The sequence below is a fragment of the Sorex araneus genome, chromosome 4 (genome assembly GCF_027595985.1).
Source record: "Sorex araneus isolate mSorAra2 chromosome 4, mSorAra2.pri, whole genome shotgun sequence".
In the NCBI taxonomy this organism is placed as follows: Eukaryota; Metazoa; Chordata; class Mammalia; order Eulipotyphla; family Soricidae; genus Sorex; species Sorex araneus.
Genome location: NC_073305.1, coordinates 3,130,391 through 3,146,366, shown reverse-complemented (window position 1 = coordinate 3,146,366; position 15,976 = coordinate 3,130,391). Strand labels below are relative to the sequence as shown.

General features: G+C 63.0%; 1 protein-coding gene across 1 annotated transcript in view; it reads right to left on the bottom strand.

Annotated features, from left to right (window-relative positions):
• Nucleotides 1-15,976, bottom strand: part of ITPR1 (inositol 1,4,5-trisphosphate receptor type 1) — a 156,728-nt gene that overhangs the window by 122,479 nt on the left and 18,273 nt on the right. The window lies entirely within an intron of this gene.

Genomic DNA, 15,976 nt, shown 5'->3' with positions numbered 1-15,976 from the left:
AAACAATTCGCTGCCGTAACATAAACACGTCAGGCGCTCTTCCGTAAGTAATCTCAGCTTAAACAATTAGTCCAAGGGCTGCACCCACTCAGGAGGTTTTTTTTACGCACTATCAGTTAAAAAAAAAAAAAACTACAGACACCACAAGCCAGGCTTTTAATAAAATTGGGGCATATTCGAAGGCAAAAGACAAAGCTGTTAGGTGCATTTTGGAAATACCACCCAACATTTTTTCTTATAAAAACAGGAATTAGGAAATTTTTTTACAACGTTGAGTATTTTAATGGCCTTTATCTAAATTCCAATCTTTTGCATGTTCAGAGAGTAAACAAGCATTACAAACCAAGCTGAATAAAGGTCAGTGACCTACAAGCTAGTCCGTTTGACTTTTCCAAATTCCCCTTTTCAAATCATTCCCCAAGTCAGACAGCGGTGCGGGCCCTGAAGGTGACGGGCCCTGAAGGTGACGGGATAAACAAACCGCGTTTCTGCTTCCATCTGTAAGGAGCTATTGGCAAGGCCATTAGTCATGTCCCTTTACCCGCGTTTATTTTTCAATGTAAGTCATTCTAGCTAAACTGTGACTAACACAAGCTAATCTTATAAATAAAAAGCCAATCTCTGCAGAAATGTGACACTCTCCCGAAATTCATCCCAGACTCAAAGCCCCGGGTCCACTAACATACATCACTTTTCTCTCCCCGCCCCCTCCTGGGGCAGTCTAGCAGAATGGACTCAGAACTGCCCATGTCTGGACCCAGAAATGCACTTGGATGTGTTTTGGTGCTTAGGATAGAAATGTCTCATTAGCAAAGTCCGGGAGCCAAGGAATCTAGTAAGACGGTGAGAGCAAGCTAGGACTGCAGGCGCCACCAGACTCCCCAGCCCGGGTCCTGGGGCGGGAAGCCCACGGTCCTCCTCAATCAGGACAGAGGGAATTTCCCCAGCGAGGGCACGCCCAGTTGAAGAGACGACCAATGAGATGGGGCCCCTCCGCCGGGAGGCCAATAAGATCACACCCATTTGATGAGCCAATCAATGAGCTCACGCCCCTCCAATGCGTGACCAATGAGATCAGGTCCCTTTGAAGAGAGACCAATGAGATGAGCAATGAGATCACGCCCATTTGATGAGACGACCAATGAGATGGGGCCCCTCCGCCGGGAGGCCAATAAGATCACACCCATTTGATGAGCCAATCAATGAGCTCACGCCCCTCACTCAATGGGTGACCAATGAGATCGAGCCCCTTTGATGAGACGACCAATGAGATGGCGCCCCTTCAACGAGAGGCCAATGGGATCGCGCCTTTGCACCTGAGACCGCGCCCTGCACGTGGTGCCGCGATCAGCGGGTCGCGCCCCCCAGGAGCGCTGCTGGCCCGGCTCCTCTCGGTTCCCGCCCGTCCTCGGCCAACCAACTCAGGCAGCGCCTTCAAGTGCTCACGGCCACCTCCTCGAGGCGGCAGAGGGGGCCAGAAGCGGCGCCGACAGCACACGCGCCTCCCACCCGTGGCCCCGCGCCCCCTCCGGCTCTGCAAACAGAACAAAGGTGCAGGGGCCACCCCGGGTCACGGGCAATCGGCGTCCAGCAAAATCCGGACGGTTGAAACGAACGTCACAAGCCCGGGGTCCTGGCGTCGCCCTGATCCTGCCCCTGCCCCAGCCTCCCCCCACGAGGCGTGGGCAGGGCCGGCACTGCGGGGCCACACGGCCAGACCTGCTGCCCCTGGTGCATGCTCACGAGCTCTTCCGGAATCTGCTGCAACTTCTCAGTGTGGTGATGAAGCTTTTTCTCCCCTTTGAAGCCAACCCAGGTCGCTCTCCTTCCTCAGAAAGGCGCCACAGCTCCCTGACTGAGCCTGAGGTCTGAGGGAAAGGACCCATGGAAAGGCACGGTCAGAGCCCAGGGGAGCACTGAGCACCTGAGGCACAGTGCTCACCGCCCAGGACCGAGGGGGCAGTGCTGACCGCCCAGGACCGAGGGGGCAATGCTGACCGCCCAGGACCGAGAGGGCAGTGCTGACCGCCCAGGACCGAGGGGGCAGTGCTGACCGCCCAGGACCGAGGGGGCAGTGCTGACCGCCCAGGACCGAGGGGACAGTGCTGACCGCCCACGACCGAGGGGACAGTGCTCACTGCCCAGGACCGAGAGGGCAATGCTGACCGCCCAGGACTGAGGGGACAATGCTGACCGCCCAGGACCGAGGGGACAGTGCTGACCGCCCAGGACTGAGGGGACAGTGCTGACCGCCCAGCACTCAGGATCTAGGGAGCAGCGTCTGACAGGAAGGGCTTCGCCTCGGCTGAAGAGGCTCCGGGAGGAACAGCTGGAGCCCACGCACCCCAATCTGTCCATCTGTCCACTCAGCCGCATTTGCCTGTCAGGGTTTTCGGGCCACGGCCATCACCATGGTTCCTGTGTGTAGGTGGCAGTGGGAGAGCCAAGGCCTTCTCCGAGTCCCCTGAGCCTCGTCACCATCTGTGCAGCGGGACGACGGTCACCTGTGCCAGGCAGCGGAACTGAGGCCCAGCGGCTAAGAAACTCATGCAAGCTCAGAGAAATCTGAGGTGTCAGAGTCGAGAGAAAAAGGAGGAGGTGCGCTGACTCCCAGACCCATGCACGGCAGTACAGGACTCGGCCCCTAAGGAAGGTTCTAGAACACCAAAGCCGGGAGCCCCAAGGAGCAAAGGGATTAGGGGCTGAGGCTCCAGGATCAGCAAGCGCGAACACAGGCTGAGTCACTCTCCAAACACAGTCATTCTATCTGCAGGGGCTCACATTCCTGCTGCACACGGGCATCCCCCAGAGGGGCCTATGGGCACCGGCAAGAGTGACCAGCCGGCCAACCAGCACCTAATAAGGAATACCAGAGGGAGGGAGACAGAGACAGAGACAGACAGAGACAGAGAGAAAAGAAACAGACACGTGCTTTGCCAGCCGAGATCTTCACACCTATGTTTTGACATGTACTAACCCTGTCCAGTGACTACAGAAACTTGCCAGGAGTCACTACTCCATCTCACCATTTTTGGGGGGGATTTTATTTTTATTTATTTGGTCTTGGGCCACAGCCAGCAGTGCTCATGGGTCAGGCGAATGCAAGGCAAGTGCCGTCCCCGCTGTATGTTCCTGCACGAAGGGACAGGTGCAGTTTCTGTGGATGGACCAAAACTTCCTTCAAACACTCCTGACATGCACTTATGATGCCCAGGAATTCGCCCTCAGTGAGGCTGGAGACCCTATTTCCTGCATGCATGACATATGTGCTCGGACAGTCAGAATCAGGCCACGTCCCCCCAATCAGGGCACGCCCAGTGAGATTCTGAAGGGGAAAGACACCTTCAACGGAATGGCCTCAATTGCCCAGGACTCCAGACGGAAAAGAAACACAAATTGAAGCGAGAAGGTTCCCCGATGACGCTGTGAGAGCCCAAAGCTTCAGTCAAAACGCAGCATCAAACGAAGGCCCAAGGGAACAGTTGGAAGGAAACTAGCTCTAAGCACCAAGTTCCTGCAATTGGAAAGACTGGGCTCAGGCCACCCACCGGCACCCACGGAACCAGGGACTGGGAGCCGTCCTTCTGCCAGGGGCCATCTGGCTATGCAGCATGCCATTCACAGGCCCTATGACCCGGTCGGGTGGGCGGGGGGCAGCTGGCGGAGACGCATGCGCGTCTGTCCCCGCAATCAGGCCCAGACCACAGGAACCCGTGACGCTCTCCCCACTGCACGCCATGGACATGAGCTGCAGGAGTGTCCACCGTGGGGCCTCGATGGAGATCAGCGTCGGGGGACATACGGGGGCCCGTGAAGGATCCAGCTGCGCCTCTTCTGGGTACAGAGACACACAGGAGAAAGAAGCCGTGACCTCAGGACAGACGAAGGAGAAGCACACGGGGCTACATGGAAGGGTTGGAGTATGTTTTGTTACAACCACATAAACTGCCCCTTTTCTAGAAGGACACCAGTTCACACACATGCGCACACGCTGGCGATCATCCCGTCCTACACTCTCGGCAGCACAGACGGGCCTGCGGGCATCACTTAGGAGCAGAACACCCAGGCCGTGTGGAAGGCGGGAGCCTGAGGAGCCGGGCGCCAGGCAGGGCCCCAGCAGGGCGACGAGGGCCGAGCATCGGGGGGTGTTGGTCCAAAGGCACGAACAGCGCATGGCTGCAGGACAGCCAGGACACGCTGGCCTGGCACGTGGCGGACGCGGGCTCAGTCCTCGGCACCCCCGAGCCCCATCAGGAGAGAGCCCCGAGCACAGAGCCCGGAGTGAGTCCTGAGGCACCCCCGGGCATGACCCCAAGACAAAAACAGCCACAAAAAGCGTTGTAGGGGCTGAAGCGTCTACGTGAGAGCAGATCTCAACTAACCCCTCCAAAAAAGAAATGGGGGGAGGGACTGGAGCAACAGCACAGCGGGGAGGGCGTTTGCCTTGCATGCGGCCGACCCGGGTTCGATTCCCAGCATCCCATAGAGTCCCCCGAGCACCGCCAGGAGTAATTCCTGAGTGCAGAGCCAGGAGTAACCCCTGTGCGTCGCCGGGTGTGACCCAGAAATCGGGGGGGAAAAAAAGTAAGGGGAGCTCGGCTGTGTGGCAGGGCGGGCGCGGCGAAGCAGCGACACTGCACCCAGGCAGCGAACAGAAGGTGCCCTTCAGCCCACACAGTCACCCGCCGCTCTGCCCTGGGAGGACGAGGAGCCGTGCGCAGCCACGGACACTGTCACGTCAGCGCTGCCCCCAGGAGCACCCACGTGGCCGGCCCTGCGCAGCATCATGGGGCCAACCAAGTCCCTCCCCGCCACGCCCGGGGGTCCTCGCTGCCAGGGCACCGGGCCCTGCCTCCGTGGCAGGATTCTGGCGCTTTCCACAGAGGGAAGCGGGGACCCCGCCCCCGCGGCCGGCGCTCCAAAAGCACAGTCCGCGCCAGATGGAGAGAAGCTCCGTGTGGGCACCGAGCTGTGCCCGGATGGCGCCCCGAGCCCCGCCTCCGCGCCGGCCCCCACACGGGCGCGGCTCCCGGCTGGCAGAAGAGCCGCTGCGCCCCTGCTCCGGGTCGGCAGAGGTCACTCGTGCCGCCGCTGACACGCACAGCCACGGCGCCCATGCGGGAAGGCGGGATTCACATCAGTGGGCGGGTTCTGCCACGCCGTCCTGGGGCCACCGAGACTGACGCCCGTCACGGCATGTGGTCCCCAACGAGTGTGACCCTCACTCTCCCTGAAGCCCCTCTGAGCTCCCGGCGGGGGGACGCTCCCGCACCCCAACCTGGCCAGTGCCCAGGGACCAGCCAGCAAACCCAGGACAGAGCAAGCAGCTTCTCCCGCACAACGGCGCCTCCTCCAGGGAGGGCGGGAACGTGCCCACAGCACCTCCCACGTGGTGGCCTGAGGACGGAGGGACCTCCACCGTCCCCTGGGGTCACGCCATGGGGGTCGAGAACTGACCACCAAAGCACACTGCCCACCGTGCTTCGACAGACTCACGCGGGCGGAAACCTCAAGGCAGGGGGAGGCCGGAGGCCCGAGTGCAGGGGGGGCGGCCAGAGCCCCAAGTACAAGGGGGCGGCCGGAGCCCCGAGTGCAGGGGGGCGGCCAGAGCCAAGGGCCCGGAAGACGCAGGCTGGGGATGACGCGGCTCGAGGCTTTAGTGAAACTAGTGCTGGGTTTGGGGGGTCCCCGCCCCCCGCTGGGACCCCCTAGCGCGGAGGGCAGGGTCTCACCAGGCCCAGCCACGGCGGGTCACCAGCCAGCAGAGCGGCTGAGCGCAGGGGTGTGCAGAGACGGGGCACCCGCCGCTCTGCCCAGGGGCTCCCTGGAGATGGGCACGCGCTGCCCTGAAGGTCGAACAGTGGCCCTGTCCCACCAAGCCCCTCGGCTTGCTCACCCCTGGCCTCGGGCCGGAAAGGACCCTCACCCGCCTCGTCCTCGAGGGTCAGAGCCATCTCCCGGGACACTGCGAGGCCGCCGTCTGCTCCGCAAGTCCATCCCCCTCAGGACAGGGCACTCGCCTTGCAGCCCGTGCCGCAGTGCTCCGAGTGGGTGCCGCGCCCCCCCCCCCCCCCACGGCCTGGGCGCCGACAGAGGCGGGGGTAGCAGGTTCCGGCCCGGAGAGTCTCTGCGCTCAGCGTCAGACCCGGGCATGGACGCCTTCTGCGGACACCCTGGGGCCCGGCGCATGCTGCGCCTTAGAGGTCTCTACAGTCTTGTCATTCCTCTATCCCCTCGCCGGGAGTCCCGGGGTCGCAGGCTCCTGGCTGCACGAGGGCCAAACTTCTGGGCCTCCCGCTTGTGCCCGCGCCCGAGCCACTGGGCGGTCTTCGGGACGCCGATGCTTTCTCCGGCTGCCCAGGAAACATGGGCTCCCTCCGCGGGGCAGAAAGGGAAACGGGCTGAGCTTTAAAACAGACCGTCTCATTGATTTCAGGTTTCCCCTCAGGCGTCGTCTCTCGTCCACGCGGGTTCCGGCTTCTCAGGACAGCCCCGAGGAGGGCGGCCCGGAGGGGCACCGGGAAACCAGGGCCCCCCACCCTCCCTCTGCATCTGCCACAAGGCTCTGTAAGCCCCCCAGGCTGGAGGCCGTGCTGGCCGTGAAGAGACCCCGGATATGGAGACGCTCTCCTCCACCGCACCCTCCTGCGTGGGCACTCGGGGGTCAGCGGGCAGCCGTGTGCAGGACGGGGGTGCCTCTCGGGCCCCGTGCCACAGACCCGGGGCTCACGGGCCAGGAGGGGCCCCTGTGAAGCGGGTACAGGCAGCTGGGTGCACGCGGGGCAGCCTGGCTCTGCAGAGGGTGCTCCGAGAGAAGCAACAGGCACCGGGACAGGGCTGTCACCTGGGCCTCAGCACCACGGAACCCGCGTTCCCCATGAGCCGCTAACGACCCGCTGCCCCACGGAACCCGCGTTCCCGCTGAGCTGTTGGTGACTCGCCGTCCCGGGCGTGGGGCTGGAAGGACGGGGCAGCATCGCCACATGGCCCTGGGAGCGTGGGGGCTGTGAGAGGGACCCAGGACGTGGGAGCAGGATGTGAAGAAGGACCACGACGGGCTGTGTCTCCCCTGGGAGGGACAGGAATGTGAGAGCGGTCACCCTGCTGGCCCCACCCTCTATTTCTGCCAGGAAAGCCACGCAGATGTCTGGTGCCACAGCAGCCATTTTGCAACCTTGAGGTGGCAAGAAGCCGAGACGGAAGGTCCAGCCCTGGCGCTGCAGGGCCGAGGCAGCCGGACCCCTGCCTGCAGCGGGCACTGCCCACCTCTGGGCTTCCAAGTCCGCACAAAGGCCCTCCCGGTTAACGCCGGGCAGGCGCACTGTCCTCGCGTCTGCAGTGAGAGCCACGAGCAGCCGGAGGGGGCACTCGCCGTGCCCGGCCACCCCCCGGGACCCCCGGGTTCAGTGGGCTTGTTGGTACGTGTGGCTCTGTCGTGCCTTCACTTTCTCAGACCCGATCCTGGCCCCGAGAGTCTCCTCCCGGCTTCTGTGTCAACACAGTAACACTACCGGCCCTGGCCCCGGCTCCGGCCTAAAGCGGATTGACCCGGAAGGCGGACTCTGACCAGACACCAGCAGGGTCCTCTCCCCGGGCTTCTGACTCTGGTCGATGGTGAGCACGGTGGCAGCTGTGTCCTCTGCGGGGCTCCTGAGCACTGTTGGACCCCCCCCCCGCGGGTCCCTGAGAAGCAGGGGACGGTCAGGACAGCCACTGGCCTCTGGGCCACACCCTGTGGGGCTCCGGGCAGCCCAGGCAGCCTGCACACGAGGTCTGTGCCCCTCGCACGGAGCCAGGCCTTCACGCAGGTCCTGAGAGCTCTAAGCCGGAAGCCGTCGGCCCACCCGGGAGACCCCGAGACGCCCCCAGAGATCAAACATGCACCCAGGGACCTGCCACCCGCGGGCATCCGTACCCGTTTCCCAAGAAAACAGATGTCCGACAGCAAGTGTGTATGGGACAGTGGACCCCAGGCCTTGTCCTCTCTGTGATCGGGAGTCAAAGGTGACCACAGTGACCCCCTGGACATCTCGCATCCCCCTGCCCTGCTCCAGTGCAGGAGCTGGCATCTGTCCTCACTTTTTTTTTTTTTTACTTTTTTGCTTTCTGGGTCACACCGGGGGATGCTCAGGGGTTCCTCCTGGCTCTGCACTCAGGAATTACTCCTCCTGGCAGTGCTCAGGGGACCCTGTGGGATGCTGGGAATCGAGCCCAGGTCGGCCGCATGCAAGGCAAATGCCCTCCCCGCTGTGCTCGCTCCAGCCTCTGTCCTTCTCACCTGGCTGCCACCCCCCCAGCTGCAGTTCGCACGTTGCAGGATTTCACCATTCCCCAAACTACAATAACGAAAGGGAAAAGTGCCTGCCAAGCCGGGGGCGGGACCCGGACCCTGGCCGAGGGGAAGCCCCACTGCCGCAGGGCAGGAACATCAGAAGCCTGACACTGTCACCGTCAACGTCCTAAGTCACGGTGCCTTCAGACATTTTAAAAATAAAGCAATAAAACTGAAAGCAGAGTTGAAAAGGGAAAAGAACGAGCCTCCTCTGGGCCTCCCCGGAGCCCGTGCGTGCGTGAAGGTAACGGCCCTGGTGACGCCTCTAAATCACACCGAGTCGCTCAGCTGCGTGGGAACGGGGAGGAACGGGGAGGAACGGGAGACATCGCTGCCGCCCAGTGCCGGGAGAGGCGAGGACGGGCCAGGCCGGGGCCCGCCGTGCCCTCACCCAGAGGCCCCTGCCGGGAAATCCTCGCAGCTGACCAGGGAACAAGTCAGCACAGGACTCGAAGAAATGCTCCTGCGAGCACTGATTTAGAGCTGGCCAGAGTGGAGCCTGAGTCAGCCCTCAGACGTCTGGCCAAGGAAAATCATTTCTCCAGGAGAAATTTCGCTCTAGCCCAGAACCCCCGCAGGTGACGTGCCAAGAAACACAGGCGACAGCCTCACCCGCACGGGCAGGAACGAGGCCCATTCCGGCGCCAGCGCTGCCAAGGAGGCGAAACTGGACAGGCCAGTCCGGAGGCCGAGTGTCACCAGGCCCCGGGGAAACGTGTTTTTATGGGTTTTTACGTAACAGGAAGTAGGATGGAGACTTGCACAGAAGGCGAAGCGAGAATTCAATTGAAAAATAAAAGGCCTAGAAATAAACCCCGACGGAAAGGAGCACTGGGGGCCTGAGGGGGAGCCTGGGACAGTGTCTCCCCCGCCCCGGGAGGGTCCGGGAGCTCGGGAGACGCCTCCAGCGAGCGCTCAGCAGAGACGCAGAGACGGAGAGGCCGGCAGGCCTGGTGAGGACGCGGCTCCTGGGCTCTGCCTGAGCCCCGGTAGGAAGCGACCCGGGATGGCTGCCAGGCCCAGTCCACTCCCGCTGGCCCAGCAAACACCGCCCCGGCCGGGCCACGGGAGCCCCACGGTCAGTCTCTGAGCCAGCCTGAACTGGCGCCTGGAAAAACAAGTCAGATCTCCAGCTGCACCAGGGGACCTGGAGTATTTCCCTTAGGAGGTGTGGGGGGATCCCCAAGGGACCCCGGGCTCAGGGAACCCCGTGATCTTCCGCCTAGGGGGCCCCACCGCTCCACGAGTGGACCCAGTCACCTGCGGAGGGAGGGGAGGGGAGCATGCAAGCGGTACCGGGGTCCAACTCGGGGAGCCGAGCCCACAAGGCGTGTGCTGCAGTCCTCCGAGTACCTCTGCGGCCCCCAAAGCGAGCACTTTCATGTACGAGCATCGAGGCCAGAGCCACAGTGAAGCGGGGAAGGCACGGGGTCGGCCCCCGGCACCACGGCTGGTCCCCCAAGCCCCACCTGAGTGCACGGCCAGAAGTAAGCCCTGAGCACCCTCAGATGTGGCACAAAAACAGTGAAAATAAAAAATCAAATTTGAGTATTTACCATTCACACACCCTTTCAGGTCTAAAGATCGTTCTTCAAAGCAGAAGGAACCTGATCCCAGAGGGATCCTTGTTTTAATGACAGTATGAACAGAAACGCTATCAGGGTGCCAAGTTTAAGTCAGAAATAAATAAGAGGCGCACATTGAGAACAGCAGAAGCACGCGAGGAGGGCGCGCGACAGGAACCCCCGTGCTCGGCGGAGCTCTGAGGCCGGGGTGGCCGTGAAGGGACCCTCCAGCCACCGGGGCGGGCGGTGAGGAGCAGCCAGCAGCCCCCCAGACTGAAGAAGGCAGCAAAGGGCCCCGAGGCTAAAACTACCCTGGGCTCCCCAAGCACACAGCGCGGTGCACACTGGCCTTCGCGCCTTGCTCAAGAGCTGCGCTCTGGACCCCGGGGGCAGCTCATGGGAAAGTTCAAGCCGGGGGCCAGAGAGGCAGTGCCGAGGGGAAGGGGCTCGCACCGCACTCAGCCGCACCAGGCTGCAGCCCTGAGCACTGCCAGCGTGTGCTCCGCCCACCCTCCTAAAACAGTTCCAGACAAAGAGGAACAGAGCCAGAGCCATAGGGCAGTGGGTAGGGCGCTCGTGTCGCATGCAGACAACCCAGGTTCGACCCCCTGGCACCCCAGATGGTCCCCTGAGCACCCTCTCACCACCACCATTAGGTGTGACCCCCAAACCAATATATATATCACGTTGCTCATCGATTTGTTCGGGCGGGCACCAGTAACATCTCTCATTGAGAGACTTGTTGTTACTGTGTTTGGTATATCCAATACACCACGGGTAGCTTGCCAGGCTCTGCCGTGCAGGTGGGATACTCTCGGTAGCTTGCCGGGCTCTCTGAGAGGGGCGGAGGAATTGAACATGGGTCGGCTGCGTGAAAGGTGAACGCCCTACCGCTGTGTTATCACTCCAGCCTTATATATATATGTGTGTGTGTGTGTGTGTGTATGCATGTATGTAAATTCTCACGTGGATCAATTTTCACGTGGGTATGTCATTCAGATGGAACCGATTTCAGACAGGAGATAAAGACGAACCATACACGAGGAGAAAACGTGTAGTTCACCAGGAAGTGACCGTGACTTCTTCGTGCCTTCATTAGCACCAGCTCAGTACACCTTAAAGTCAGCGCAGGAATCCCGAAAGACGGGGCCAGAGCGACAGCACAGCCAGGACTGTGGCTGGGGGTGTAGTTGAATTTAAAAAAAAAAAAAAAATTCTAGGCAGTAAAAAGAATTTGTGGCGAGCAATTCTCCAAGTCCCAGCGCTCAGCCACGGTGGGGACAGCCTCGTCGGGCCCCCACATCAGGAGAAACTGGGTACGAGAAGCCTTCCGACCACGGACGAGGCGGGCAGGGTCCAAGCCGCCCGGGAGGGGAGACGGAGGATGAGGGGCAGCTGCGAGCACGTGTCCTCTACACGCAGGCGGGTCCTGGCGGCCGGGCTGCTCCAGGCCCGCAGGCTGTACGGACACGGTACGACGCATCTCAGGAAAGAAGCCCAGAAGCTCCCGCCCGGCATGAGAAGGGGCCGCCCCCAAAGCCAGAATCCACGGAGCTGGAGCGTGGCTGCGAGGAGCAGGACAGGGGCTCGGAGTCTGAGGGTCACGTTCAGTGTGAGAGAGACAGAACCCAGGGCCGGGAGGGGCGCCCGGCACGGCAGCGCCCCGCAGTACCTGGCCCCACGTGGAGCCGCCAGGAAGGGCCCGTGGGCCCCTGGGCGCACCTGGGAGGCCCAGAGCAGGGAAAGAAGGAAAACAGTGAGGGGCAGAGACGGAAAGAGTCAAGGGACTCACTCAGCAAGCGAGAGCAGGAGCGTAGGAGCCGCGCCCGTCCCTTCCCGGGGAAACGCAGCCCGAGAGACGGGGCCGTTGGCAGAGCGCCCGGGCGGGCCAGTTCACTCCACGCCAGCGTCTACCGGGTCTGCGGCAGGCGTGCCCTTCCGGGAGCCTCTGCTCCCACTGCTGAGGGGCCGCGACTACAACAAGCCCCTGAGCTAAAGGGTGAACCCTCCTGCCCTGGAAGGACGCAGAGGCCGTGTGAAGGGGAGTGAGGGCAGCGGGCAGCCTCCCCGGACACCACAGGCACAGCCGAGCTGGAGGGGCAGGGCACCAGCTGTGGCATGGAGAGCCAGAGCCCAGAGCTCCGGCACGCACACACACACACACATGCATGTATGCACATGCACACCAACACATATACATACATGCATGCACACACATACATGTGTGCACACATACATACATGTTATGCACATGCACACAGATGCATGCACACATGCATTAAGACACAGCACATGCACATTCAAATACACACGTACATGTGCATGCACACATGCACCAATAGACATACATGTGCACATGCACACACAGGCACACAAACACACATACATGCATGTACATTCACACAAACTCCATGCATGAATGTGCACATACATATATGCATACGTGTGTGCACACATATGCACACACTTATATATAAGCACGTACGCATACACACACACATACATGCACACACACCGCACGCCAAGAATCCAGAGAGCAGAAGGGAGAAGACGAAGGTGTGACACCAGCAGGGAGGGTGCGAGGCCCCAGGAGCACGTGAGCCGCTGTGGCCCCGAGCCAGTGGCTGTTCCCCGGGGGTCCCCAACCCCGAAGCTCGTCTCTGCACCCACCGCGGGCTCACTCCTGACGCCCCTGCTGCTGTCCGGCCGGACAGCGTCGGGACTGGCCTGCACCCCGGCCGCCCGCCCCCCGCTCGCGCACTAATTTTAGAAAACCGATTAGCTGGTTCTCCCTAACTGTGTTATTGTAGCTGGGGTCACGTTTCTCACGGAAACTATGGCAACAAAACTCCAGGATCCTCCCGGCAGGCGGCAAGCGGAGTTCCCAAGGCCGGGCTGGGGCTGTGGGGAGGCGCGGGGCCCCGGGCCCATCCGCGGGGCTGCTGGGGTGGGCCGGGTGGGCCGGGGAGAGCGGGGCCTCGGCCTCGGCGGCTGAGACAAGTGTCACCCACGGGAACATTTTTAGACACGTGTAATTTTAGCAGCACAAAACATGCAGACATTTCAGAGGCACCCAAATTGGAACTCAAATGTGCCCGGAAAAATACCAGCCGGGCCCGGGAACTCGAGTCGCAGAGGGAGAAAAGGGCCCCAGCCCCCGCGGGGGCACCTGGAGCCAGGGGCCGCTCTCCAACACGGGGGTCTCCGCGGCTCAAGCAGGGCCCGACACCCTCCCCGGGGCCCAGGGGCAGCGCCTGCCGGCCGCGCCGTGACCCAGGGAGGCGGGCGGCCAGATAAGCAGCGCTTCCCGCTTCCTTCGGGCCGGATGGGGGTGGCCCCCGGCCCCTCGGCGCTGAAACCCCGCGGGGCCCAGCCAGCTCCAGCTGCCGCCACTGAGCCGGGCCTGGAACTTTCCAGCTGACGGTGTGTGACGCTGGCAGGAAGCTGGGGGGCGGGGCCCATCCTGAGAGCCTGAGTGGGCGCCCAGGGGCACGGCCCCCCAGCCCCCTGCAGCCTGCCCAGGGACCCTGCAGAGCCCCTGAGAGCTGCCGGGTCACGCCTCACCCCGCTTCTCTCACACCCGGGCCCACCTCAGCCCCGCCCGCAGTGCAAATGTGGGTGTGCACGGGTGTGCACAGGTGAGTGTGTGAGGGTGAGTGCACGTGAGGGTGACGGAGTGTGCGTGAGGATGATGTACACAGGTGTGCGGGTGTGAGTATGCAGGTGTGTGTGAATGCAGTGGGGGAGTGCAGGTGTGTGTGGAGGTGGACGGGTGAGAGTGTGCAGGGGGGCTTGTGTGGATGAGGGAGTGTGTGGAGGTGAGTGAGGGGACTGTGCAGTGTGTATGAGAGTGTGTGGGATGTGTGACTATGCGGGTGTGTGTGAGAATATGTGGGGTGTGTGTGCACAGGGTGTGTGTGTCTGAAAGTGTGCAGGGTGTGTGTGAGAGAGTGTGTGGGTGTGCGTTGTGTGTGTCTGAGAGTGTGCAGGGGTCTGTGTGTGTGTGCGGGGGTGTGTTTGTGGGTGTGAATGTGTGTGCGCAAGGTGTGTATGTACGAGGGGTGTGTGTGTTGGTGTGCGGTGTGTGTGTCTGAGAGTGTGCAGTGTGTGTGTGAGCGTGCGGGGTGTGTGTGAGTATGTGGGGTGTGTGTGTGGTGTGTGTGTCTGGGTATACAGGGTGTGTGTGTGAGGGTGCGGGGTATGTGTGGGTGTGTAGTGTGTGGGGGTGTGTAGTGTGTGTGTGTCTAAGACTGTGCGGTGTGTGTGAGTGTGCAGGAATGAGTGTGTGTGTGAGTGTGCGGGGGTGTGTGGGAGTGTGTCTGAGCGTGCGGGGTGTATGGGGGTTGTATGTGAGTGTGCGGGGGTGTGTGTGTGTGTGAGTGTGCGGGGGATGTGTGCATGGGTGTGAGTGTGCAGGGTGTATGTGTGGGGGGGGGTGTCTGAGCGTGCGGGGTGTGTGTGAGTGTGCGGGGTGTGTGTGGGTGTGCGTGTGGGGCGCAGGCTGCCGCGGGTTCGTGGCTGCGGGAGGGGGTGGGGCGCGTGGGGGCGGCTCCCTCCCCTCGCAGCTTCCCGTGTCGCCCAGGACGGCCTATCACAGGCCTGACCCCTCAGGGCGCCCGCGGGACAGGCTGGTAAATCTGGAAGAAGGATTAGAAGAACCCGCTAATCTTTTGATTAAACTGGGATTGGTTTCGTGAGGGGGGGGCTGCGGCCGGCGGCAGGTGGGCCCCGGGAGTCGCTCCCTCTGGGGCTGGGTCCTGGGGAGGCGGGAACCTTGTTGCTCAGCAACAAGGACACAGGCGCGAGGGAGGGGGTCTGAAGGGGCGCAAGGGCAGCGGGGTCAGGGTCACTCTGCCCAGACGACCTGTCCGACCTGTCCCTCCGGTCCCCGGGCTGCCTCCTCTGTGCGCTGCATCCCGGCCCAGAAATGCCCCCCAGCCCGCCCCGCCAGGCCCTGGACCCCCAGACTCCTCTGTGAGCTGCATCCCGGCCCAAAAACGCCCCCCGGCCCGCCCCGCCAGGCCCTGGACCCCCAGACTCCTCTGTGAGCCGCTGACCGTCTCTGTCAGGGGAGCACAGGTTCCAGCCACCTCACTAAACTCCCCGGGACAGACAGGGAAACTGAGGCCTGGCAGTGGAAGAGACCCCGGAGGGTGGGGCTGAGGCCACAGCCCTGGTCTCCGGCCCCCGCGGCCCCGGGAGCGAGGGGCAGGCGCACGTCTCACCCCGCCACGGACACGCACTCTCCCCCGAGGCCTCTCAGAGCCCCCCGGCCGGCAGTGGCTGTGCCGGACACGACCCGCCGGGGCGGACGGAAGGAGCCGGGCCCACCCCGGGACGGCCGGACTCCCCCACACCGCCCGCCCCGCCCGCCCGACGCCCTCCTGCAGGTTCTTGCTCCCCGAGGGGGGCCGGGGGCGGGCACGTGACCTGCAGAGCCAGTGGGGGGGGCGGGGGCACCATCTGCCCGTCACGTGGGAGGCGGCCCCACCCCTCCCGGCCCCGACTCTGGCCCTGCTCGCACCAGCATCCCCCAGGTACCCCAGGAGCCCCTGGATTCACTCCACACCCAGCCACCTGGGTGGGCACAGGGGCAGCACACCCGCACCCCGGCGGGCACCCTCGCCAGTCCTCGTGCCCGCCTGCGGGGGCCTGGCAGACCTGGCAGTGCTCGGAGCAGCGGGAGTCTCCGGGCCCACCCCCGTCTCCCTGGGCACTGGACTTGGAGGCCTCGGCGCCTGGGTCAGCGCTGGGTAAACTGAGGCATGTGGCATTGCTCCACGTGGGGAACCCCGAGACGGCTGGGGTGATGCATGGCCGCCCCCAGGCTGCACTCGGAACCCTGTGGTGGGTTCGGGGTCCTGCCGCCCCCCTCAGGTCTGGACACGGGTCAGAGAGACCCGAGAGCTCCCAGCACCGGCCACAGCTCAAGGCCAGGGCCCCCCATGGCATCAGCGCCCGCCCGGACACCGGTGGCCACCGCGGCCCCAGCTCAGGGTGCCCCCGGGCATCGCCGCCTGCTCCCTCCCATTTCTCCCTCTTTCCCCATGGAAACTCACAGTTCCTAAAAATCCGGACT